This window comes from Xiphophorus couchianus, chromosome 19, assembly GCF_001444195.1.
Source record: "Xiphophorus couchianus chromosome 19, X_couchianus-1.0, whole genome shotgun sequence".
Lineage (NCBI taxonomy): Eukaryota > Metazoa > Chordata > Actinopteri > Cyprinodontiformes > Poeciliidae > Xiphophorus > Xiphophorus couchianus.
In genome coordinates, this window is record NC_040246.1 from 23218738 (window position 1) to 23245078 (window position 26341).

Sequence of the window (26341 nt, forward strand, 5' to 3'; positions counted from 1 at the left end):
ATTCTGCTGCTGAAGACAACGTTCACATTTATTACAGGCATGTGAGAGAATATTTCTAAGATTTACTTTGTAGTTTAGAATATTTAATGTTCACAATGATAACATTTTTTATGCATTGGGTAAGTGATCTGTCTAAATGGAGAAATCTGTGATGGTCAAAGTTTCAACAAAGAACTGCATAAAATCTGACCGTGTACATCTTACCCACACAGGGAGGAGACACCAAAACCATGTCACTGCGAGAGTCGGCACCAACAGAGGAACCAACAGAGGAACCAACAGAGGAACCAACAGAGGAACCAACAGAGGAACCAACAGAGGAACCAACATACCAGCAGCAGTTTTTACAGGTTTGTAAGATCCAGCTTTTATTTTGGTAGTCCAACAGTAAATGTGCATATTACCTAAATATTTATTTTGTAAACTAAATATTTAGTTTGAAACTGTGACATTTATAAATGACTGAATGACCTGGTGTAAATAGAAGTTTGAAACATGAACGCCCATTTATTTCTTTTATGACAGAATAAACCAAATTATTGGTAATTTTTGACTGTAACTTTACAAATGGCTTCCTGTAGAACTCACTGTTATGTTGCCATCAGGATCTTTCTGGTCCCATTAAACTTCAGGTTGTCACTGAAAGTTTGCTGTTTTTTCCAGACGTCCCAGTAAAGCAGCATCTCGTCACTCTTCAGGTCTTCTTCTGATATCGGCTCTTGCAGCAGCTCTGCTACTTCGCTGCTCCTTGCAGGTTAGCTCCTCTGTTCACATTTAACGTGCCAATGTGGATTTTCAGTTCATTTAATTTACCTGTCATTTCAAAAATGTCCCCACATTTTGCCAAGTGGCACATGCTAATTTGTACCCGACTTGGCAGGCAGAGTGAGAAGGCAGTTGGCTGCAGCTGAGGTAAACACTACGAGGTTTAATGAAATGTTTTCATCAAATCTCAAGAAGACAAAGTCTGAATGAGTTGGCGCTTTGGTCTCTGATCTGACAGAATACCGCATGCAGTCGTATTATACTAACACTAATAGTATGTTAGTATAATAGCATACTATTATACTAACACTGCTGATGTGCAGAGTATAGGGAGGGAGGGAAGATCATGAAAACATCCTGATCTTCACACTGACAAAGATTTCTGCAGTGTGAAGGTAACACGTCCTCAGAAACAGCAGGATCTCGCCTCCAGTTTGGTCCTGTCCAGTTCCCAGTTCCAGTGTTTTACAGGTAATCCAAACCTTCACTCACATTAGCAGTCAGATTCAGGTTCAGATAGAGAGACTGACTGAGAGGTTTGCAGTAGATAACCTGATATCTGAATCTAAAGGACAGAAGGTCAGCAAGCAGCACAGACTGAGCTGTTGTGTAACTGAGGTCAGGAAAATGGATTCTGTCAAATTCCCAGAGCAGGAACGTCACCTCCAACATGACGCGTACACAGAAAAGACTCGACTAAAGACTCGGCTCACTTCGAGTCCTCAGCAGAGACCCTGATGCCTTCTGCTGCCATTCGACTTCTGGACGTCTGAGAGCATCTCGAGTCGCTGCGTTCGAGTTCATTCACTCTGCTGCCGATAAGAAAACTCTCCAGAGATGAGGAGAAAATCACTTCCTCTCTCTGAAGACGTTTTTTCTCCACATCATATAATGCAGCAGATTTAACGTTCAGTCAGCTGATCTCCAGCTCCAGCATCAGGACTCTGGATGAACCTCAGCTGGAAACGGACCAGCTTCTGTTTGTGGTTCCACTTCAACAAGTTCAGCTCACAGAGACAAACTGCAACATGAGACTTAAAGCAAAACATCCCCCAGTGCTGTGAAGAAGAGTTCACCTTAGTGATTTCTTCTGTTTTCTGATCATCAGTCAATGCTCAGGTCAAATAAAGTTTAACATTATTATCATTAGATTTTTCAACATGTTGGATGTTTCAGATCAGAGCAGATCCTGTGTGTGTGTGTCTGTGTGTGTGTCTGTGTGTGTGTTGGTGTGTGTGTGTCGGTGTGTGTGTGTCTGTGTGTGTGTTGGTGTGTGTGTGTCTGTGTGTGTGTGTCGGTGTGTTTCTCATATCATGCCAATAATTCATCGATTTATAACTGATCACAGGAACGTTAATGTTGGTTCAAAGCATCAACTGTAGGAAACATTTACCATTACATTTACCCTCTTCAAGGTTCAGATCATCTCAACATTCAAGCCTCTTTGGATCCTTTGGATCCCAAACGGTTTTATTTGCTCCAGGGAACCGAACAGAACCTCCATCTGGGCTCCAAATGGCTGAACTCCCTCCAGCGTTCAGCTCCACAGAGGCTGGAGGTAACATCCATCCACTGGGTTCAGGTGTTCAGGAGAAGAGAAGCACTGGATGCCCGATGTGCAGAAGGACAGAAGTACAGAATTTCTCCTCTGACATCTGAAGAAACGATTCCAACAGATAAAAACTGAATTTGGCTCCAGATTGTTCAGGAAGGTTCTGCAAGCCAGAAACTCGTTTTCTACAAGAACAACTTCCAAGCAGGAGCTCAGGTGGTGTCAAGATCTGCAACAAATCCGAAGGCAGACAGGAAATGAGATGGGTGCCTTTCAAAATAAAAGCGTTGTGCTGTGTTCACAGGAAATCGTTCGATCTGCTGTGTGGTGCGGGATCTGGACGGGTTCTTGGTGCTGCTTCTGTCACAGCAGGAGATTCTGAAGCCATGTGAACTCAGTGAACATAAGGGTCCAAGTGTGCAGAAATGGGAGAACTGGGGCAGAACTGGTCACATCATGAGGACGGCATTCAAGATGGCGGACCGGTCACTGTTATGGCCTTTGTGAAAATAACAATAAATCTATAATAACTGATCAATTTTAGGAAAGAAGGAGATCTGGCTGTTCAGCAGAGTTTCGTTATGACTGGCTGAATCCAGAACAAACTGAGAATATTCACACATTCACAGTAGAGTGAAAAAATGATTTCAACACAACTGTTTTATGTTTGGTGACCATTAACTCAAAACGTCACATGCAGCAATGAATTGTGGGTAATAGACTTCACCAAAGTGGAGGCTTAGCCAAAGTGTGGACAAGGGTGCAAAGGGGGCGGAGCTAAAGACCACTCAGCAGAACCGGGTCAGAACCTGGTGGACTGGACCGACCGGAGCAGGAAGTTGGTTTTAATATGAAGGCCTGAAGTGGAGAGCAGCAGGAACAACATTATTATTAACATTATTTATGAATATGTAATATATATAGTGCTTATATATATAAAACTCCCTGCTTTGCTTTTAAAGCTGACAAAATGTCAGAAGATCAAAACTGTAATATATTAATAGAAATATAAAGTTGATTCATATTTATAAAAATCTTTTGATTTATTTACTGAGTTCATATTGAACTATTAAGATGAAAACTGAAATGAGTGAAATCGACAATTTGAGGGCTTTTAGTTTGAAATCTGCAGCAGGAAGTAGGTCGCTGTAGTTGGCTGCAGCTTCACTCCGGTCAGACCCGCGGAGCGGTGAGGATTACCGTGCGGGAGAAGCGCCCTGCAAGGACCGAGGACCGGGACCGGACCGGACCGGACCGCTGAGGACAGGAGGACAGGAGGACAGGAGGACAGCTTCACTGGGACGTCATCTGGGTTCCATCTGGTTTTCTATTCTACTGGAAGTGGAGGAAAGGCGCAGAGAAGCAGAGGTGCTGACAGGATCAGAGGAGGAGAGAAGATCCAGATCCGCGTCTCTGAACAGATTCACCTGAATCCAAAAAGAATAAAAACAGGAGAATCACTCATGGATCATAACCCTGACTTATTAATAAGCAGCTAATTCTGTCCGGTGCAGTGGAATAATGTGATTTATCACCATTAACCTGGAATCATGTCTTCTGGTGGAAATCTTCCACTTTCACCTGGACGAGGCTGAGTGAGGAAGAAGTGAGAAGAAGAACGTTGGAGGAAGAGAAGAAATTAAAAAAGAGACAAAAGAGGGACGAGCGGTGGGTTCAGGTTCGGAGAATCACTTCACTTCTGGTGCCGGATGGTATTTCTCTCTCTGCGGGGATGGAGGGATGAAGCCGGGAGAGAAAAGGACGGGGAAGAGCGAGAAAGAGAGAGGAGGCAGAAGCGGAGAAGGATGTAGGTGCTGGACGCGCCCTGTGGAGGAACCGTGAACCCGAGTGGAATTTACTACCTGAAGGATTTTATTTCTCTGGAGCCTCTGGAGTTACAGCAGGATGGGATTAGGAGGAATAACTGAGAGCTGAGAGAGGAAGGAAGAGAGGTAGTCTATCTATCTATCTATCTATCTATCTATCTATCTATCTATCTATCTATCTATCTATCTATCTATCTATCTATCTATCTATCTATCTATCTATCTATCTATCTATCTATCTATCTATCTATGGTGTCCAAGTCTCCAAATTTCATTGATTCTCCATTGGGTTTGGATGCAGACGCGGGAGGGGGGGCTCAGCAGGATATATATATATATATATATATATATATATATATATATATATATATATATATATATATATCTTAGCAAGGTCAGGACTGTCTGGTGCTTCCGGCTCCTCGCGCTCAGCTCAATGTGAGCTTCATTGTGCGCGTGCATGTGCGCGCGTCGTGGTTGGGATGCGCTGCGGTTTGTCAAAGTGCACACCCGCAATAACTACACCCCCCTCCTCCCCCCTCCGCGGCGCCTCTGTTTGCACCTGCAGGCTGCGGCTGTTGGCGGGAGAGAAAGCCGCAAACCAGCACAGACGACTGTGCTGGTGTTGTCGACGTCATGTAGCTCTTGTAGATGAATAGTGTGTGTGTATGTGTGTGGTGTGTGTGTGTGTGTGTGTGTGGGTGTGTGGTGTGTGTGTGTGTGTGTGTGTGTGTGTGTGTGTGTGTGTGTGTGTGTGTGTGAGATGGCTTGGTCCACGTTCAGCTGGGCTCGCAGGCAGATATTCCTGCATCATTAGATGATGAAACGCAGTAAAACCAAAGAAGCACTAAATGGTTCCTGTCTTTGGTTTTTCATCCTCATATTTTTCAGAATTTGCTCAGCAGAAACTTGGTTTCTGCTGAGCTTGGCTCCCTGTTGGAGCAGAAACGTTATGATGATGCGTTCAGGGCTCATGGGGTGGAAAGCTGCAGCTCCTCCCTGCTGCCTCTGATTGTCTGTTTGAAGATCCATCAGTTCATGTTTGTCTAATTCTACACATTTTCTCTTCAGCTCAGAGACAGAAGTTGTTTTTTTATTTTGGTTGGAAGAAGCTCAGATATTTTATTCTGTTCTTTTTTTCCTTAGAAGGCCTCAAAGCCATAGAACCAGAACCATCTATAATAGATCTGCACTGCTAGTGGAAGAGTTTGTATTGTAGATTTGCTTTAGCAGGGTTTACTGTGGAAACTTGAACTGTGGGAACTGGCCATGGTGAGGAAATGATCCCACAGAGGATTTATTTCATTGTTTCATTTTAATGTGCAGATCATCAATAAAAACAGAATCATTTGATCCAACCTCTGAAAAGTCTTTAACTGGAACATCTGCAGACATCTGGAAGGTCTTTTCCTGTTTGTCCATCGCTGCTGTGCTGGAATTTCACCGTTTTCACCGGAACGGTAGTTTGCACTGATTGATCAAGGCAATAAATTTGTGCACACGAGTCCCTGATGCTGGTGCTAATGGCCTGTGAATATGGTGGCATTATGCAAATACATCCTGTGCTCTAGAAAAGGCTAAATGAGAATCCGGTGATGTTAGTTGTGTTCATCGTCTCATATTTAAGGCTGCCAGGCGGTGTTGCTGTGTCATTAGGTTAGAACCATAGGCTGCTCCCTCCCCACTATGGAACAGATTTACACTTCCAGGCTCCACAAGAAAGTTTTGGACATTTTAAATGACTCTTCACACCCTGGCCATGGTCTCTTCCAGCTGCTGCCATCAGGAAAGAGATACAGAGCAATAAAAACCAGGACAAATCGCCTAAAACACAGTTTTTACCTGATGGCAACCATGGCACTAAATTCAAAGGCATAAGAACTTCTGCTCTTGACACCACTTTGTTAAAAATGTCAATTCTGTTGCGACACCTCCAGGCGCTGCAACCATCTTCTGATGTCTATTTATTCTCATTTTGTACTATTTATTTCTTTATCTTGGTATATTATGTATATACACATAACCTGCATCTTAACTCGAGTCGAGCAAATCTCAATCTGTAACCTGTTGATGACAATGACAATAAATCTTATCTTATCTTAGGAATGAATGTGAGTCAGTTCCAGCTTCAGACCTCAGGGTGTTGGAGCTAACAGGCTCTAGCAGCAGGTCTTCATGCTCACTTCAGATTTCTTCACTGAAATAGTTTGGTTTTTTTCTTTGTAGTCGTTCAGGCTATGAATTAAATGCGACTGCAATCAATCTTCTGTATGAACGGTTTACGGTTCCAAAGTGACCTGCAGAAGAAGAATGTAGCCGCAGCGCAGAAAAGATGGCCGCCGCACCGATCTTTTTACAGCTGTAAATATGGCCGCCGGCGTCTCTGAATGGAATTTAAAGTTGGTCAGAGTGACCACACGGTCAGCAGACGGTCAGCAGACGAAGGACGCTGATAAAAAGCTAAGAGCTAGCAACAACGGCCTTTAGTGGAGCACTGACTGCAGCTTTCGACCCGGTTCTGACCTGGTTCTGTTCGGATGTGGAGTCGGACCAGGTGTGGTGGGGTTGGGATGTGATGCGTTCACTGACTCAGACTGATTTCATCACTTCATTGTTATCACTTTCACTGTTTAGGTCCAGATTCACCGTCCGGGTTCTTCTGCTGCTGAATTATGACGCATGTTTCACGTTGATGAGTAAAAGTTGGATAAATGTGATGCGACTGTTCAGACTGCAGACGTTTTGGAAACTACCAGATATGATTCAGTTCCACATATGGATGCGGCTCAGACCGGGTTTGGGCCGTTCAGATTGTGGTGAAAACGTTGGACTCAGGTTGAAGCTTCTCCTGCTGATTTGATGTTGGACAATCAAACAGAAATCAAACTAAATTTTCATTTCGTTTCCATCACATTTCAAAATCTGGCCTGAGCTTTTGGTTTCTTTTTAACAGTGAACATCAGTGTATTTTTGGAAGATTTCAGATAGAGCCAGACAAAGTAGCTCATAAGCTCACAACCAAAACAACCACACTAGCCTAGCTTAGCAGGAGAAATCCAACAACCGCTAAAATCTGACGCCTCCATCTTGTTTCCATCTGGTGAAGAAGGAAGTTGCTCTCAGCGTCTTCAGAGGTTTTTGTGTCGTTTCCTTCAGTGGTTCTTGGTGCAGCGCCCCCACAGGCCAGGAGGGGAACAGGTTGGTTTGACTCAGAACCACAGCAGCTGGAGGTGGAGCAGCTGGTGAAGCTCTGGTCCAAGTAGAACCGGGTCGACTGGACCATCAGGAGGGAAACAGGCTGAAAGGCAACAGGCTGAGTAGGAGGGGCTCAGGTCACATGATGCAACACACAGTGGATGTGACTGAATATGTAGAGAGCAAAGATTAACGCAGGAGTCTGTCTAAGGACCGAAACTACCAGGCACCAAACAGACACTTTCACATGAACTCCCAAATAAAACACATTAAATTTACCTCTCCAGGTTTTCACCCGTCTGACAGCGAACCACAGCGTCCTGCAGAGGACATGCTGGACAGAGGAGACGGCAGATGATGGGAGAGTTTTCCTCTGGCTGCAGGAAGCCGTCCTCATGCAGCTGACTGAAATCAGATGCATGAGTGTGAAGGTGTGGGTCAGTGTGGAGAGCAGCAGCGTTTCCTCAGGACGCTGCCATGACAGCAGAGCTGCTAAAATCCACACAGCTTTTCTTCTCAACACAACACAAATAGAAATGAACAGATTTCTCACATTTTTAAGAATTTCAACAGGAATAAAAATGTCAAGACAGTTTTTACACTCCTCCCTATGAAAAATCAGATTTTGGGGAAAACCTGACATGTATGGGAGTTATCCACAAAAGTTATTTTTATTGTTTCCTGCTTGTTAGTTATGTTGGAAATATGGTAAAATGTTTTTCTGCGATGTCAGTTTGAGTCACTTCTCCTGATTCACGAGAGAAACTTTATAACTTTATAACTTCTAACTTAAAATGTAACAATCTGACAGCACTGACACTGAAATACTATTACAATGACATAAAGTCACCATACTGTCAGAGAAAGCCTGCAGTAATATCATCTTTGTATCCATTTTTATAATTAGAGCCGGTAGAGAAGAATCAACACAGAAGCAGAATTTGTTTAATTTGTTTCTTAGAAATGCAAACTAAAGTTTTTAAAAATAAATGCTCTAAAATCATGCAGAAGGTCTTACTGTCTCCTCTGGTCCATTAATCTGATTTTGGTTCTTAGAAAATCACCTGAGCTGCTCTGCTATTAAAAGATAAACATAAAACAATTATTTTAATCAAATGAAAGAACATTATGAAAAGTGATCTGGCATATGAAATGCTAAAATGGAATATTACAATACTAGAAACATATGGAGATTATTGCTACATTTTCATCAGTTATTATTTTAAATAAAAGCCACAGATTATTATGTTTTCCTTTTTATGACTTATTAATTAATCCACTTAAAGTTTAAAAGGCATATTATCGGAAACACGCAGCTACACAATCAAGTCTTAAAAATAAATAAGATTCAGTGACAGATGAATGTTGTTATTATTCTGGGTGTTGGCTGTTGCCATGCCAACACCCTGAACTAGTGTACCCACATTGTGTTGGTGCCATCAAGTTACTCTAAATAAGTAGCTTACTGTGGCTAAGGCAGGATTAGTCGCTGGCTGACTGAACTAGTTGGGATCATGACTGAATCTGTAATTAAAGCCAACAGATTTCCTTCTGTTGCTGCACAATCGTCTCAGAAACGCCACGCAGGTTCCTTTAATTGGAGCTGAAAGCTTTCCTCCCTTCTCTACTCACAACCCTGCTTGGGGGAGGATGCTCTGACGGTGTGTGTGTGTGTGTGTGTGCGTGTGCATGGCGCTGCACGGGCAGGGGGGGTGACATGACAGATGTAAAACATGTTGGGTGATAATGAGCTGTGCTCTGCAGATAAGATATGTGTGAATGTGACACAATGCAGACAGACATTTGGCTTCGTGCCGACAACAACTTCTGTCTGTTGCTGTTTCTAATCCTGGTTCTTGATGCTCCGGTCTGGTTCTGGTACCGGGTCCAACTGGACTTGACTTGCAGGTTGTCACCTGATGGCTGCAGCTTCACCTGCAGGACGGTTTGATGGTTGTTGATGTTCTGTTGGAGTGTTTCTGTCGGGCTGCTGGGAAGGTTCTCCACTCCTCCGTGTTTTTGTGGATGAACGTTCTCACTGAGGTTCTCTGGAGTCCCAAAGCTTAGCGATGACTCTACAGCTTCCAGGCTGAAGTTCTTGAATCTCTTCCTGTGGAAACTCGCTGTGCTGCTTTTTGAACTTTTTTTTGCCTACTTCATGTTGTCAGACAGGTCCTAGTTCTAAATGCTGAAACGTTTTTCTCAGCAGGGGATTCTAAGGTCAAAGGTTTTGTTGTATTTAGGAAGTTAACAGAATATGACTTCATTGTTCTGTTGAGATCGAGACTGAATGTAACATTCTGGATGAATCCATGCATGTGGCTCAGGACTCCCTGGTGGCTACCGTCCGCCTGCAGAGAGAAGCTGACAGATCTGCTGAGTTTGTGTAAGTGCAGCAGCAACGTGAAGCATCCTGACATCATGTTTCCATGTTTCCTGCTGCGGGATGCATGGTAGGCGTGTCAGCTTCGAGTCCTGAAACACCGAAACGTCCCAGAAATGTGTCACATTTCTTCAGTCCAGTCCAGAGAGCAGAACCAGAGACTCAGATCGTTTTGATTTATAACACATCAGCAGATTGTTCTGAAAAAACTCACCTGAAACTGAAACATTTCTGATAAACAGAAACTAGCAAGAGGAAGAACAAACAACACAAATATTTGTTGTTGGATAAAAGAGACCCTGAAGTTTTTGCCTGAAATCTTTGTACCTGGAGAGAAACCAGACCCGGATTCAAACCCACAACCTGCTTGCTTCAGGGCAGCAGAACCTCCAGCAGTCCCAAAAATAACGCAGCTTTTTGCTTTTTGAATAAACGAAACGTTCTCCTTCACCTCTTTTCAGTCTCACTGATCACAATCAGTTAATGGAGGATTTGACTAGGACCAGCTGGCTGACACTTCCAGTCCTCATGACTGTTGGGATCAAATCCATGAACCCGTCCACTCTGACTGGTTCTTTTTACTGCTCTGATCGATTCTTCCCTAAGAGAGATTTATATTAATAACTATCATTTACTTCTCAGGTTACAGTAGATATAATTCAAATTCAAAGGTACTTTTAACAAACATAACATATATACAGTTACTTACTTAGAGTAAAGGAGGAATCTTAAAAGTTATTGATTCAGAGAGGAAACTTTTTCTGAAGATGACTGCCAGCAGCAATCGTCCTCTTCCTCATGTTGAGGTTTAGAATCAGCAGCGTCTTTGCTGAGGTCACTTTAATAACTGAGCTCATATGCTGAAGCCGTTACCATGGCGAACAAGCCTTTTTCCTGCTGGGACGGAGCAGCTGTCACAAAATAAGGCTTTAAACTTTTATGTGTTTTCTATTTCCATGTATATTTAGAGAAACCTCTGAAACCTCAGAGCTTAATCTGGGCTTTAGTTTGGCTTTATAACTGTGGTCAGGGTCACACTACACTCTGAATACTGATGGGCTGAAATACGCAGCCAATAAAATGTCTCCTAATTCCCTTTGGATGCTTTGGTTTCTGCCAGATGATCTGGATGTGAAACAGAACCTGTCAGCCGGCCGTTCAACTTGATGATCGTTTCCTGACCATCGGCTGCTTTCTGAGGCTGAAACATGCAGCAGGCAGGAGGCTGGCTGGACGCTGCAGGCGCTGCAGACGCTCAGACGCTGCAGGCGCTGCAGACGCTCAGGCGCTGCAGGCGCTGCAGACGCTCAGACGCTCAGACGCTGCAGGCGCTGCAGACGCTCAGACGCTGCAGGCGCTCAGACGCTGCAGGCGCTGCAGACGCTCAGACGCTGCAGACGCTGCAGACGCTCAGACGCTGCAGACGCTCAGACGCTCAGACGCTCAGACGCTGCAGGCGCTGCAGACGCTCAGACGCTGCAGGCGCTCAGACGCTGCAGACGCTGCAGACTCTCAGACGCTGCAGACGCTGCAGACTCTCAGACGCTGCAGACGCTGCAGACGCTGCAGACTCTCAGACGCTGCAGACGCTGCAGGCGCTGCAGACGCTCAGACGCTCAGACGCTGCAGGCGCTGCAGACGCTCAGACGCTGCAGACGCTGCAGACGCTCAGACGCTGCAGACGCTCAGACGCTCAGACGCTCAGACGCTGCAGACGCTCAGACGCTGCAGGCGCTGCAGACGCTCAGACGCTCAGACGCTGCAGACGCTCAGACGCTGCAGACGCTCAGACGCTGCAGGCGCTGCAGACGCTCAGACGCTGCAGGCGCTCAGACGCTGCAGACGCTAGACGCTGCAGACGCTGCAGACTCTCAGACGCTGCAGACGCTGCAGACGCTCAGACGCTGCAGACGCTCAGACGCTGCAGGCGCTGCAGACGCTGCAGGCGCTGCAGACGCTCAGACGCTGCAGGCGCTCAGACGCTGCAGGCGCTAGATGCTGCAGACGCTGCAGACTCTCAGACGCTGCAGACGCTGCAGACGCTCAGACGCTGCAGACGCTCAGACGCTGCAGGCGCTGCAGACGCTGCAGGCGCTGCAGACGCTCAGACGCTGCAGACGCTCAGACGCTGCAGGCGCTCAGACGCTGCAGACGCTAGACGCTGCAGACGCTGCAGACTCTCAGACGCTGCAGACGCTGCAGACGCTCAGACGCTGCAGACGCTCAGACGCTGCAGGCGCTGCAGACGCTGCAGGCGCTGCAGACGCTCAGACGCTGCAGGCGCTCAGACGCTGCAGGCGCTAGATGCTGCAGACGCTGCAGACTCTCAGATGCTGCAGACGCTGCAGACGCTCAGACAGCCGAGGCCACCGCAGCTGGAACTCACTGATAATTCAGATATCAGAAATAAAAGCAATCCTGGTTCCCTCAGTCTGAAGCTGTTACTTTTATTTGAATGCAGATCATACCTGGTGACTGAGTGAAGGAGATAATTAACATGGCAGGATTTTAGCTGTGATGTTAGCAGAGCAGCGTTGGGTTGCAGGAGCAGGAAGAAGGAGCACAGTGTTGGTTTTTTGTGCTTTGGGGCAGCGACTCTGAGTGGATTAAATGTTGCATTTAATTATGCAGCCTGGGATCAGGAAGCCGCAGATCAAACTAGGTCCATGCCAACAATAGCTGCATTTAGCCTAGCTGGTTAGCGCATCCCATCTGTTCACACTCAGATTAGCAGCTTGCAGCAGAACACCTACATGCTGGGGACGTTCACACACTTTCTGCTAAATTCCTTCACACCGATCACAAACATTTCATTTGGCTTTTTGAAGGTTAACAGAAGTTTTAGAGGATTGAAACTTTTTATTCCTGATTCCTTTAGTCTCAGTTATGATCCTCATGTTTACCATAACGCCTTGAAAAAGTTTTTACATTTTGTAAATTACAAACACAAAACCTGAAGATATTTTTATGGAACATATCAACCCAACAAGAACTGGACATGATGCTGACACCACCGTGTTTCACAGCTGGACTGTTAAAGTTATCAATGATCACAGAGCTTGAGATGACAACTGGAAAAGTAAATCCTGAGTTTAGTTTCAGAGGTTAACGGAGTTCTGGTGGGTTTTATTGGATTTTTATTCATTTATGTATTTATCTTAAATAATCTTTTGTGTCTTTATTATTTTTGTGACCAGTTCAGTAAAGTTCTGGTCTCATCTGAACAGAGCAGCAGAACATTTTATAACCTGTAAATGAGATTTTATGTCTTTCTTTTAACACTGAGCTGATCTGAGTTGTGTTGGTCTTTAAGCTTCTCCTCATGCCCCTCCCTCACCTGTTGCTGACTTCCTTCATGATGCTTTTTGTTCTTTAATTTTCTCTCTGGCTTTTGAAAGACACTATGAATGTTTTAAACATTTAAATCATTTAATACTTTGATTTGCTTTCCTCCATCTGCTCTGTAAACAGTAAAGACTTTCAAATATCTGCTGCCTCTTCGCCAGTTTTATAGCAAACACTATAAATAGCAGCCAGTTAATTGCAGCTATTGGCTGAATATTCCTGTATTCTTTTGCTAATTTTATTTTTTTAAGCCTTTCCATTTGACATTAACCTGAACTCTGCAAGCTGCTAGCCTGCAGCAAATGTCTTTCTGCATATGACAGAGGAACTGACTCTTAGAAGATGCAACGGAAAACACTTGATCTTTTTCAGTTAACAGTCCAGTTACTGTGGCGGTTTTATTGATGAAAGTTAGTTTTTCATAAATGTTACCCAGAATATTTCCCAGCCAGTCCTGCTGTACTCGGTTGATGAGCTAATGTACCAGTGGTGTGTTAAACCCTGGGGATGTGCTTGGTGCTGATAATAAGCTGTCATTTTGTCAGTCAGGATGTTTCCGTGTTTCTGCCTCCCACTGAGGCACAAACTGTGATTACAATGCAGCGACAATCAAATACAATTGGCAGCAAACACTGAGCAGAGATGTTTTTCAGTCTTCTGTCTCAGCTTCATGTTTTGGTCCTTAAAGGAAACAATGGTAGAAAATTACACACAGAGAACATAGATCTGTCTTTATAGATGTGTTGAACGATTTGCCTGATGTGTATTTTGTGGTTTTTGTGCTTCAACAGCTTTAAGAGGTAAATTATTCTGACGTCAGCAGGAAAGCTTCAGTTTGACCAACATCAAGAAAATCAAAATTAATCAAGATTTGTACAGCAGCTTGTTACCGTAACAACCACACTTTTAACTCTGATAACATCAATGTTACTCATCATGACTGTTAATTTACTAAATCTGGTCTCATCAGTAGAGAGTTAAGAAGAGATGAGTTTCTCTGCTGGATCTCCACATGTAGCAGGAAGTCGGTTGGTTAGCGGGTTGCCACGTTGCTGCCTGCAGGACCGGACAGCAAAGATATGACTCAGCCGTTTACCAGCCCCTCACCATGACTCAGCACATCCAGGTCCATGTGTTTGTCACAGCTGGACACACATATGGACATCCAGACAGATTCAACACGGCACAGTTCAGTAGGATAAAAGGTCAGCAGCGGCACAACGAACTGAAGCTAAAAACACTCAGAGGATCTTTGTTGGTTCATGTTGTAGCTTAGCAGCAGAGTTTTAACGCAACTCCTCAGAGATGCTGGTTCAACGTCTACGAGGCCAGTGGTGGCCTGAAGGTACGACGGTACGGTGGCCCGGCGGCGGCTCGGCGGCTCGACGGTACGACGGTACGGTGGCCCGGCGGCGGCGGCCCGTCATCAATAGAATCTTCAAGAACAGACGTAATAAATTATTGCTGCATTTCATAAGGCACAGTAAGTCACCTCAATGACAATAATTCTCAATAATCCTTCATGTAGAAAAGATTAATTCAAATAAAGTTCAATTCCATTTTTATCAATCTTTAAAGTATTTTTGAAGGTTTGACTCATTAAAAGAAATTTTCTAGGTAAAAATTAGAACATAATTCTGATCTATAAAATCTGAATTTCTTTGAGTCTTTCTTTGAACGCGCTTCCATCCATCCATTTTCTGTTCACCCTTGTCCCTAATGGGGTCGGGAGGGTTGCTGCTGCTGCCTCTGCAGCTACGTTCCGGGCAAGACGCGGGGTCACCTGGACAGGTCGCCAGTCTGTCGCAGGGCAACACAGAGACATACAGGACAAACAACCATGCACACACACACTCACACCTAGTAGGGAGAATTTAGATAGACCAATTGACCTGACATGTTTTTTTGGACTGTGGGAGGAAGCCGGAGTACCCGGAGAGAACCTAAGCATTCACAGGGAGAACATGCAAACTCCATGCAGAAAGACCCTGGCCGGGAATCGAACCCAGGACCTTCTTGCTGCAAGGCAACAGTGCTACCAACTGCTCCACTGTGCATTTAACAAAGGTTAATAAAGTAATTAAAAGCAGATTTGGGTGCAAAACAGTCAACTTTTGGTTGATGTGGAGCTTACAAGTGAATAAAAAGAATATCAGGTTATTAAATGCAATATTTTCTCAAGAAATTTTATTTTCTGATAATTTTGTCTTAACTAAAAACAGAAAGATGGTAAATTTGTAGCGTTCTTGGATTGAAGTGAGGGTCATCACACAATCAGCTCAGGGCCACAACTGGCCCCCGCGCCACATTTTGGACAAACCTGATCCAGGATGCTGCGCCTCAGTGGAATAACCACCCAGGTAGGAATAACCGGGCTTGGGTCTGGTACAGTATGTGGCCCCTGGTGTGATGCAGGGGTCATCCTGTATGACCGGGGGGTCATCATGTGTGACCTGGGGGTCATCCTGTATGACCGGGGGGTCATGCTGCGTTCAGGTGTCTCTCTGCCTCTGAGTCACAGCCAGCCATTCTGACCGCACAATAAAACAGCTCAGACGCTGCTGCTGCTGCCTCCCTCTGCTGCAGCCCTCTCCGTCCGCTGCAGCACGATGTGGCGAAGGCTGGGAACTTCATGGACTGTTTGATTTCACTGAACGGCCCTGAGCTGTGGGTCCGGGTCCCTCCTGCTGTTTTCATCGATGCAAAATGTTTCAGCTTCCGGTTTTCCTCCCCTACAGAGGAGAGCGAAACATGATGAGTCACATCATTAGTTTTTAAGGATTTAACCTCCAGATTCTACATCTGCTTTGATCCAAACTGGACTTTTACCTGTAAAGTGAAGGATTCAGACTCTATGACAACATACACACACAGGCCGGTGTGTGTGTGTGTGTGTGCGTGTGTGTGTGTGTGTGTGTGTGTGTGTGTGTAGCTGATCTCAGGTGATGTCGAGCTTACGGACAACAAGCTGGTTGGCCTTAATCTCTTCCTGCATGTGTGCAGAGGCACTGGATGTGTCATGTGGATCACCTGCACCACGCTCACTCACTCTGCATGATAAGCTGGTTAGGGAGGCTTTGTCTCTCTGGACGCTCCAGTTGTGGACCAGGAAAATCCTCTGGTTGTGGACATTTGAAACATTTGAACCTTAAATATGTTAGTAAAGGGGATCATCCTCATTTAGCCTGGAATCAGCCTTTTCTTTTGGCTGGTTTTGGTTGGAAGGTTGTAAGAAATCAAATTTTCACAGTTTTATCTTTTAACATTCAGCTGAGAGTTTGCAGCTTTCTGTCTCCTCCAGCTGCTGATACAACCTGGAGACGTCTCCTTCCTGACCAGAACATAAAGCATGATGTCTGGATGTAGGTCTGCCTCCTCTGTCTCTTTAAGATCATTCTGTCTGAAGCCGCTGTGGGAAACAAGCTGTTTAACCCTAAGCTTTTTATTGTAACTTTTGATGCAATAAACAGAAATGTTCCGTAATAAAAGCTGATATATATGACACCCAGAGAATCTCATCGTTTTCATGTCAGGAACGTTTCGGATGTGCTGTGACCAAACTCTTGTTAATTTCAGATAAATTCATTCAAATCATTTTTTGATTCACTGCATGAATCTTTGCTTTTTATCATTTTATCTGACTCATATTTTATTGTGAAGGACTCTTATTGCATCTTTAGCATGGAAGATGATCTAGCATGGAGCTTTTGCTCCTGTGTTCAGCCTCTAGGCCTGTTATTGTGCCCGTAATCTCCATTAATCTGCGTTTTCTGCCTCACTATAATTCTGAATAGTCAGGTACAGATTCTCGGCTCTCCTGGATGAATTTTTCTCCTGAATGTCTGTGTTAGAATCAGAGAGATGTGTTTGCTGTGAGATTGCGGTATTATAACATGTTGCTGAAACAGATAAACTTTGTTCTGGTTTGATTTCTGCTGCTTTCCTGACGTTCGTCCCTTCAGGAGGAAAAGCTCCGCAGCCTGACAGTGTGTGTGTTCCTTCTTCCTGAGCGTCTTTGTGCAGGTCTGTGTGATCATTATGTTGAGATCTGAAGCCATCTGGGTTGTTTGGCTCATTTGCATATCTGGTGTTAACCCTATAAATATTCATGACCAGAGGCTGAGCTGGGATGAATATTCATCTCTACTGGAGGCTGAAGCTGGAGTGGAGAGGCTGAGATTCTGATCTGCAGAGCTCAGCCACTCCTTCACGCTGGACCAGGATGTGATCGCCGTGGGCCTCTTAGTATTCCTAGTGATGCACCATATGTATGCAGATGATTACATTTGCTTAAGTCACACAGTGACTATATTTGCCAAAGTGTGCCTGCGAGACAGAGGCAGATGGAAACAGAAACAAACTCTCCTCGTCTTGGGACAGAAACATTTAAGGATGCTGAAACGACGCTTTTGAAGTGAGCGAGGAACTGTGGGGGTAATTAGTCACAAGATGCAGCGAAGCATAAAAACGCAGTCATAACATTTGTTAAATTATCAAACAACCAAAACTAAAATCCATAAATCCTAAAAACATGTGGTTAGCAGTCGGTGCAGGATAAGTTTCTGTGGCCTCACATTGATACACAACTAAAGGTTTTCCAGGTAGATCTAAAGCAGGAAGTGGACTACAGCGCAGGGCATTCTGGGTAAATAGAACCAAAACAAACATGCTAGTCTAACGCTAGCAGGAAAAACGGCTCGTGGTTTTTAGACTTAAACAAATGAAAAATCTTCAATCCTCTAAAATCTGACGCCTCCATCTTGTTTCCATCTGGTGAAGAAGGAAGTTGCTCTCAGGGTCTTCAGAGGTTTTTGTGTCGTTTCCTTCAGTGGTTCTTGGTGCAGCGCCCCCACAGGCCAGGAGGGGAACAGGTTGGTTTGACTCAGAGCCACAGCAGCTGGAGGTGGAGCAGCTGATGGAGTTCTGGTTCCAGTAGAACCGGATCCCTAACCCTAACCCTGACCATCAGGAGGAAACAGACCAACATCTCACAACTCATATGGTTTATTATCATCATAAGCTCTAATTATTCTTTACCATACATGATTTGGGAATAAATGTTTCTCTGGTCATAATATTTTTTTGGAATTATGGCCTTTCTGTCTGCTGCTTGTGAATCTTATTTTGACAGAAAATGAAATCATAATTATACCAGGATCTGTTTATGTAACATCAACACAGCACAGGGCTGTTTGGACACAATATATGGGATTTCCTTTTCTAATGCAGGCATCCATTTGTTCGATGGCAACAACATTTGACCAGTCAGATGGACTCACATCTGACACAGACCACAGCAAGATGCTAAGTATAACACAGACAGTGACGTTCTGACGATGGTAAAAAGTGAAAATTGAGGTTCGGATTATTACTTTGATAAGCCCATTATTGTTTTCTTATCTTTAAATATGATTCTTTTTCTCTTGGGAGAAAAAAGCACATATATAGGTCAGTAAATTCAGGTATTGTTGTACTGAGGTGTGTTTGCTGACAGAAGCGTTTGCTGGATTAGTAGTTAAAAAGTTTGAGGTCTGGATCCATAAAGCAGAAATGCTTAAAAAAATTTAAATACATAAAAGAGACACGTTGGCCAGTGTTTTGGCTGATGATGCTGGTTGTGTTGTTGTTGTTCCACTTTGCAACAGATTCTGTAAAAATGGTCAGAAACTATTTTATTTGCTGTTTTAGAGGTTGAAGTCTTTCTGGCTTCGCTTGTTTCTCTGGTTTCTATTTGTTAACAGAATCATCGTTACATCAGTTGATTGGATGCATTTAGGCGACAAATCTCTTAAGTTCCTTATAAATGTAATATTTCATGTAATCTGAGCAGCCATAGATATTCTGCATGTAGAGACTGTTGATTCCCTGTGAAGAGTTTTAAATGAATTTCTTGTAAAAGACGAATGTGTTGTAATTTCCAACATTGTCTCCGAGATGCAGAACATATTTTGAAGAACTATCTGGTGGCTCCACTGTTTTATTTTTACAAGAGAAAACTATTAACACTAAGCATGCCTCTCAATGCTGCAGCCAACTGGAATCCAACATGGCGGCTTGAGAGTTCACACGGCACAAAGCCAAACGGACACTAAGGCGCAGAGAAATGTGAATTACTGTCTGAATGTTGTTGGATTTTCATCACTTATGGAAAAAGTTGAAGATGAATCTGTGTATTATCATTTTTATCAGCTTTTGGCACCAGAACCGTGGAGTGAAGAGACTCTTGAGACGCGGTGAATCTCCTCTCTTCCTCCACTCAGCAGACAAACCCAACCAGACCAGATTCCTCTGAAATTCATTCAGACATGTTAAGCTTTTTGAACCCGTCTGGATTCAGGTTTGGGTTCTGATGTCGGAATGCATCACATTAAAATGATCTTTTATATGTAGTCATTTAGCAGCTCATAGACCATCCTTATCTCATGCTCTGTGGTGAGAATCTCTGAGTTTTTGATAGACCGGATCTTGTACAGAACGACGCTGCACCACTTTTACATGCTTTATGCTTCCAGAATGCGCCCACATCGCTGAGCAGAGAACAGAAAGAGAACAGTCGCTGCAGCCCACCCACACATCCAGGAGCATGTAGGATTTATGGATAATCTTTGTACCTCTCTGCAGCTGACAGCCAAAACCAGAAGAAGAGTTTCCAACTTCTCTGTTTCTATTTGATGAGTGAGAAACTCTGCTTTGAGGGAGCTGCTTTTACTTTTCACTCAAAATCAACTTTTCAGCTTAAGATTCACAATGAGAAGTTAAGTTAGGACACAATCTAGTCACAAACATCCAAGATCAGGAGTTCAGTGATTTTCACATGCAGTTCATCACAATCTGTTGTAAGCAGGAGGCGGCGCTGATGTCTAATAAGGTACTGAAAAGTTACAGTTTCAAAACTGTTCAAATGTTTCATCATTTCACTCCAGAAAAAAAAACTATTTCCAGACAGTTTATCGGGAATTAGTTGATCTTGGGCTGGTGGCCAAAGAGTCGTGAAGAAATACAGAAACCAGGTGAAAAGAAACCAGGTGTGTCTGTAGGCTGCAGGACGAGAAAAACAACTTCTGTTCATCAAAGAGCAGAAACTTTTTCTGTTTTTGATAAAAACAGTTAATTAGATTTTCTTTTCAGTTTTTTATACTTTGAACCCATAATCTCATACATCCTCATCTGTAGTTTGTTAGCTCACTAATTTGTCAGAAATATTTGGGTGAGATCAAAACCCTCACATGGTTTTGGGTGGAGGTATTTTCTTCTGTCACACTGGCTCTACTGGTCCCAGTATAACTGATGTGGAAGTTAAAGATGTAAAATGAACACAGAGCTGCTGTCTTATTTCAGGATTATGTTGAGAGTGTATTTTCCACCATGGTTTATTTTATTTTATTTTGTGTGTTTGTGTGGAATCTGAAATTTGACCCGTTCTGAGCACACGAACGCTGCTCACACACCTGGACCCGCAGCGCTTCAAAGAAAACACCAGGAGGTAGAACTGAGAGCCTCCTTGAAGAATAGACATGAATTATTCACTTCATCAGATAAGAACACAAAGAGGGACTGAAAGAGAGACTGAGGGAGAAATGGAGCTGGAGGTGAGGAAAGAGAGTCAGACAGACGGGCAGACAAGGCTGTGGGCTTTGTGCTGCATTAGCTCTGATAAAGTCTGAGAGAACGTCCTCCAGAGGTTTTACAGCTCGCTGTTCTCGCTTCTAAAAAATCTGCAAGGAGGAAAAAAATCATTTCATAGGTGAAAATAAAAAGTTAAGATTCTTAGTGTCAGAGTTCAGAGTTTTGGTTATCAGTAATAAACCATGCACCTCTAAAATCAGCGTGTTTCTGTTTCTGGAGCCGAACTGAAACCTTTTATCCAGAGAAAATCCCAAACCTCGCTGAGCTGCAGGATCCCAGCAGCTTTCCACCAAGATTCACCTTATCAGGTCCAAACGTGGCCCGGTTCTACCCGGCCACTAATGCGGCGCCGCAGCATTAGCTGCAGCGGAGCAGACAATCCGGATGCTCCATGCAGCTCAGTGAAACTTGTAGCTACTCGGTGCAGCCGTTTTATCAGCCACACACAGTGGCTGTAATCTGTTTTCAGTTGGCAGTTCTTTTGTAGTGAGAGTGATTTGGGTGGTGCAGAACCTGCATGTTCACTGAAACAGACAGGAGGAAACATGGAGGATGGAGCAGCCACATGCTAACTAGCTGCCATGTTGTCCACCAGAACAGCCACTTCCTGTGAGCCAGCCTCCAGAACCGCCGTCTGCAGGGACGGTTTGCTGCATTGCTCAGGTAGTTTTATGATTTATGTCAACTGCAATACAAAAGAAAGGCCAGAGCAGAGCAGCAGAGACGCAGCTGCACCCAGTCAATGCATCACATTTATGAGACACCAACATCTTTTCAGAGCCGCTCCTACATCTTCATAACGTCTGAAACTCAACATGCTGCAAAACGACTTCTGGACCTGATTCGGACCCAGACAGACCACCTATTGTCAGTTCTTCACAGTTTCATGTGGGGAAACAGGAAGGGGTGGAGTCAGCCGTCAGATGGAACCATTGCACTCTGGAAGTGAAGGGGGCGCTGTAACAAAGACCTTAAAGAAGCAGGGTGGAGGACCAGGATGGAAAGTTCTTCACTGATTGAAGATATTTAGAGAAATTCTTCTTCTTTGATTAAAAACTCCCTCTGGTTGATTCTTGAGTTGCGATAAGAACTGGACTTTCCTCTGAGCAGCGCTGCGGTTTGGCCAGCAGGACGTTAGCGTTCTGTTGTCCTGCAGGTGATGTCAAGAATCTCCAGATCTGTGACTTGTATGTTCAGCTGGTAAACTGAGAAAATGCTTCTAATATATCATACAACAAAGGAGTGAATGTTAATATGTCAGTGAAAGGAAATAACTCCATTTTTTGTTAGAAATACATTTTAATGTGACCTAAAAAACATTACCCTTAAACATCCAAAAAAATTTTGAAAAGAGAGAGTGGTTATAACCTTAAGGGGACACAGATTTTTAAGAAACCTAAATTCAGAACTTGTTTGAAAGAACGATGTACTTCGATACAAGGAGTCAAACTGTGGAACGACCTGCAAAACGATGTTAAAAATGTTAAATCATTACACATGTTTAAAAGAATGTTAAAGATTGTTTTTTTGAAGAAGTATGAAATAGTATAAAGTCAAAGTATAGTATTGTTCAGTTGAGATTGATGATTGACCTTGTTTCTTTGTTCTTCCTTTGTTTTCTTTTTTTGTCACATAAGACAAATCAAAAAAATTTTAGTTTTTTTTTTTTGTTTGTTTGTTTGTTTTTTGTTGTTTTGATCCATAGTTGAGAAAAAGGGGCAGATATTATAAGATTATTTTCTTCTTTCTGCTACCTTTCATTTCATTTTTAAATTATTTTATTTTTTTTCTTTGTATTAAATTTTTTATTATTTTTTTTATTTTATTTTTTTTATTTGTATTGAATGAAATGAATAAAGATTTAATAATAAAATAATAATAATAATAATAAAATAACATAATATCGGTTCAAAAAGGTCTTTCGCTGGTGCGAGAGGCGGGGTCACCTGGACAGGTCTAATAAAGTTACAAAAGAACAAAAACATGAAACAGCGCCCCCTTTGTTTCCGGAGTGGAATGGTTCTATTTCCAATCATGGTAGGTGTCTGACCATACCAGACCTAAACACACCTGAAGCCAGGTGTGTTTAGAGAACAAGTTGCTTCTGGAGTTGCCCTTTAACCCTGTCTGACCCCCACCTGACCCTGGTTGACCCTGGCTGACCCTGCCTAACCCTTGTCTGAACCTGGCTGACCCTGGCTGACCCCTGTCTGACCCTGTCTGACCCCCATCTGACCCTGTCTGACCCTGTCTGACCCTCATCTGACCCCGTCTGACCCTGTCTGACCCCGTCTGACCCTGGCTGAGCCCCCCAGCTGTGAGCTGTGATGTTCCATGTTTCTGTCCAGGAGGAAGTCTGGGCGTCTCTGATTGGCTGCTGTGAGTTTCAGTGATTTGCTGGATGAACATGAGAGTCGAGCGATTAGAGATGAATGTGAAACATGAAAACCGTGTTCTGGTCCCACCGCCGGGTTGAACCGGCCTGACGGGTCACACACCAGAAGTTTAATTTTAGAGTTTCTCTTCTGCTTCATAAAAAAATCGCAGCTTTGAAGCCAAAATTATTTTGATGCAGTGTTAACAATAAAAGTGAACCATGTAAGATTTAAATGTATTAATTTTTCCAGATGTAAGGAGACTTATGTGAATTATTCTTGGCAATGAAGGAAGTTAATGACTAATTCTTTTAATCCTGCCAGTTATTAAAATGTTTTTTTTCTGAGAATTATGATGTCATAATTTACATATTGGAAACAAACATTTAATTTACTGCAGCTATGACTTTATAAGTTATATGAAATATGGGAGTTTATCAGATGCATGAATTCTCCAGCTTTAGCTGTGAAAGTCTGGAGGCGGAGCCAACGTGTAAATATTTATCAGTGTCAAGATCTCTCCATGTTGCATTTCAAAAATCAAAGCGTACGTCCATAACTTCTGTTCCCTGATCAAGACGAATATAACTTATGAACAGTTTGATATTTATGGCTATTTGTTCAACCAAGTGGGTTGACTAGTGCTCATGTATTCGTGCAAAGATCTTGTAGCAATTATCAGATGAAAAGAAGATGAAACAAATGAGATAAAAGCGGCGGTTGAACGAGAAACGCTGAAATCTCATCATTTATTCAGAATGAGAGCTGAAAGGCAGAAACATCGGCTGTAAGAGGAAGAGAAACAAAATACTGGAGTGAATGCAGAGTCATATCTGGTTTCATCATTTATTCAATAGTCCAGCAGAATCAGAGAGAAACGCAGAGAGGAAACGTGAGACTGAGCCCGAGGCTTCAGGAGGCGCTGGAAGGAGTTTCTATCAGGTTTCCAAATGCACTTCGTCTGTCAGCCAGGGGCTCTGCATGGGGGCCTGGGGGGGGCCCGGCCCCACGTCTCTGTCGCAGGGACACTGCAGCCAGTTACAAATGATTTAAAGTCAGACGGAATGAATCCGATTTTATGAATTCACTTTCAGCAGAAGATTTCTATGGGGTTGCTAGGTGACGGGTTTGGCTCGGGGTTGCTAGGTAACGGTAAACTGTAGGTAACGGAGGAAGGGAGTAGGCGGAGTAGGATTGTTAACTGTGACTTAACAATCAGGAGGTTTTGGAAATGGTTCATTTTCTAGACACCAAAAAAACACCAAATTGCTGCCAGAAAACAGCTGGGTGTGTTTTTAACTGTTTCTAGAATCAGCTGAGACCCAAATGGAATAAAAAACAAACCTGCAAAATGTGGACAAAACATGAATCTGAACAACTGAGGTGAGAAAAAAACACAAAATGAGTTTTTCATTTGTGATCAGAAAAACCAGAATAGTTTATTTTAATAAATTCTGGAGTCTAAACCCTGAATGAAGAACTATTGAAGGTTTCCCTCCAATAATCTGACAGTTTCTCATTTAAACATTTTTAGTAAAAATTCATTATTTCTTTTTGTTGCAGAGTTAATAAAAAGACTGATTGTACCAAAAGAGAAAGCACCCGACTCAGAGCTGGTTCATTTTGAATCTGTTATTGTTGCATTTTAATGAGTCTCAGTTCTCTGCTGATTGGCTCTGGTTTGGTCCTCTGGTGCTGTAGTTCAGCTCTTAATATTTAGCAATGCTTAAACAGCCAATACGTCTAAAGCTGTGATGTTTCTGACTGACAGGGTGACCCCCCTCCCCCACCTGCTGCTCTGACTGACTCAGACTCTGTTTCTCATTTGTCCCCTGAATCTTCCTGGTCCCCATTAGCAGCTGTTCCTTTCAGAATGAAGCAGGTAGAACGCCTGGTCCGGCCGCAGACCGTCCACACCGCCGGCCAGCCTGCCAGACGCTGGGCAGAGCAGCTAATTGAAAGAGGGAGAGGATGAACAAAGGCAGAGGGAACAACGGGGGAAACCAGAGAAGAGGAGGTGTGAAAGGAAGGGAGCAAGGTGCTTGTTAGGCCAGGAGGGAGGAGAGGAGGTGTGAGATGTAACGACAAACTCAAAGTCATCCGGCAGGGTGAAGGAAGGGATGAAGTGAGAGAGAAAACAGAGAAAAGATTGAAGGATTTAAGAGGATGGTTTCACAGCTGAGGTCGGGGAAGTGAAACGGTTCACCAGAGGAAAAGACAAATAGAGACGAGATGGAAGGAGGGAGAGGAGGAGATAAAAATGTCTGTCCTTTACCAGAAGTAGCTTCATCTGCAGAATCACTTCAACGGTCCAGGAGACAGAACTCTGTCATCCTTAAAGAAGATCATTCTGCTCAACAGAACCACGGAGTGTTTTCATAACTGGATTAATATGCAAATATGAAAACATAAAATATCTCTGTTACTCATTATCTGGTGACTGCCAACCTAAATGCCTCACTTCCTGTAGTTTCCTGTTTGGCATTAATCACAGATAAACTGGATGTTTTTCTTTTTTACTTATTATTTTGCATCATCAGTTTAACTTTACCAGACCGGGACTGGACCCGGTACCAGACCCGGTACCAGACCAGGTACCAGACCCAGGAAACCAGGACCAAATAAAACTGAATGGAGGCAGGAATGACTAATAAAAATGAACTGAATCAAAAACAAATTATAAATTAAAACAGCAGATAAATAAACTAATAGAGAAAACACCTAAAGTAGAGAAAATCTTACTAAACTTCTGATTGGCATCAAATGAAGATCAGAGTTCCTGCATGTTTTCAACTATATTTACTCATTTTCTTGTCACATATTTTCTTGATGCAAGTTGAGGTTTTATGCCAAAAAAATATTTTTTTGAACATATCAGTGATTTCCAAACCATGGCTTGACTGCTTATTGACTGCTTATGGTTCGTTCCTTAGTGTTAGCATAGCCAACTGTTTACTTAGATGCTGTTGAGAATAAATATATTCTGTGTTTTCCTTCTATCTCTTTTGGCTGGTAGTAAGCTAAAGCTAAAGGAAATGACACGTTAGGGAACGCCCTCTAACAAAGACAATGGAAAACTTTTGTTTGAGGCCATTTTGTCTGTTAGCTCCTAAAGGTAGCATGAGAAATTTACCAGCTGCATTTTGGTATTAATAAATCAAATTCATGAATTCCACTCACTGACTCTTCTTCATGCATGGAGATGGATAATTCTCCACAATGTGGCCAACTCTGCAAAATTATCATACAGTTTGAAAGGAATTATTTTTATCGA

General features: G+C 43.3%; 1 protein-coding gene across 2 annotated transcripts in view; it reads left to right on the plus strand.

Moving 5' to 3' along the window:
• The first annotated feature begins 3474 nt into the window (after nt 1-3474).
• The window catches only part of lrfn5a (leucine rich repeat and fibronectin type III domain containing 5a), an 83074-nt gene continuing 60207 nt past the window's right edge, over nt 3475-26341 (plus strand). For both annotated transcript variants that reach the window (XM_028001156.1, XM_028001157.1), the window contains exon 1: nt 3475-4269. The gene's annotated coding sequence lies outside the window, so the exon portion shown is untranslated. The remainder of the gene's footprint in view (nt 4270-26341) is intronic.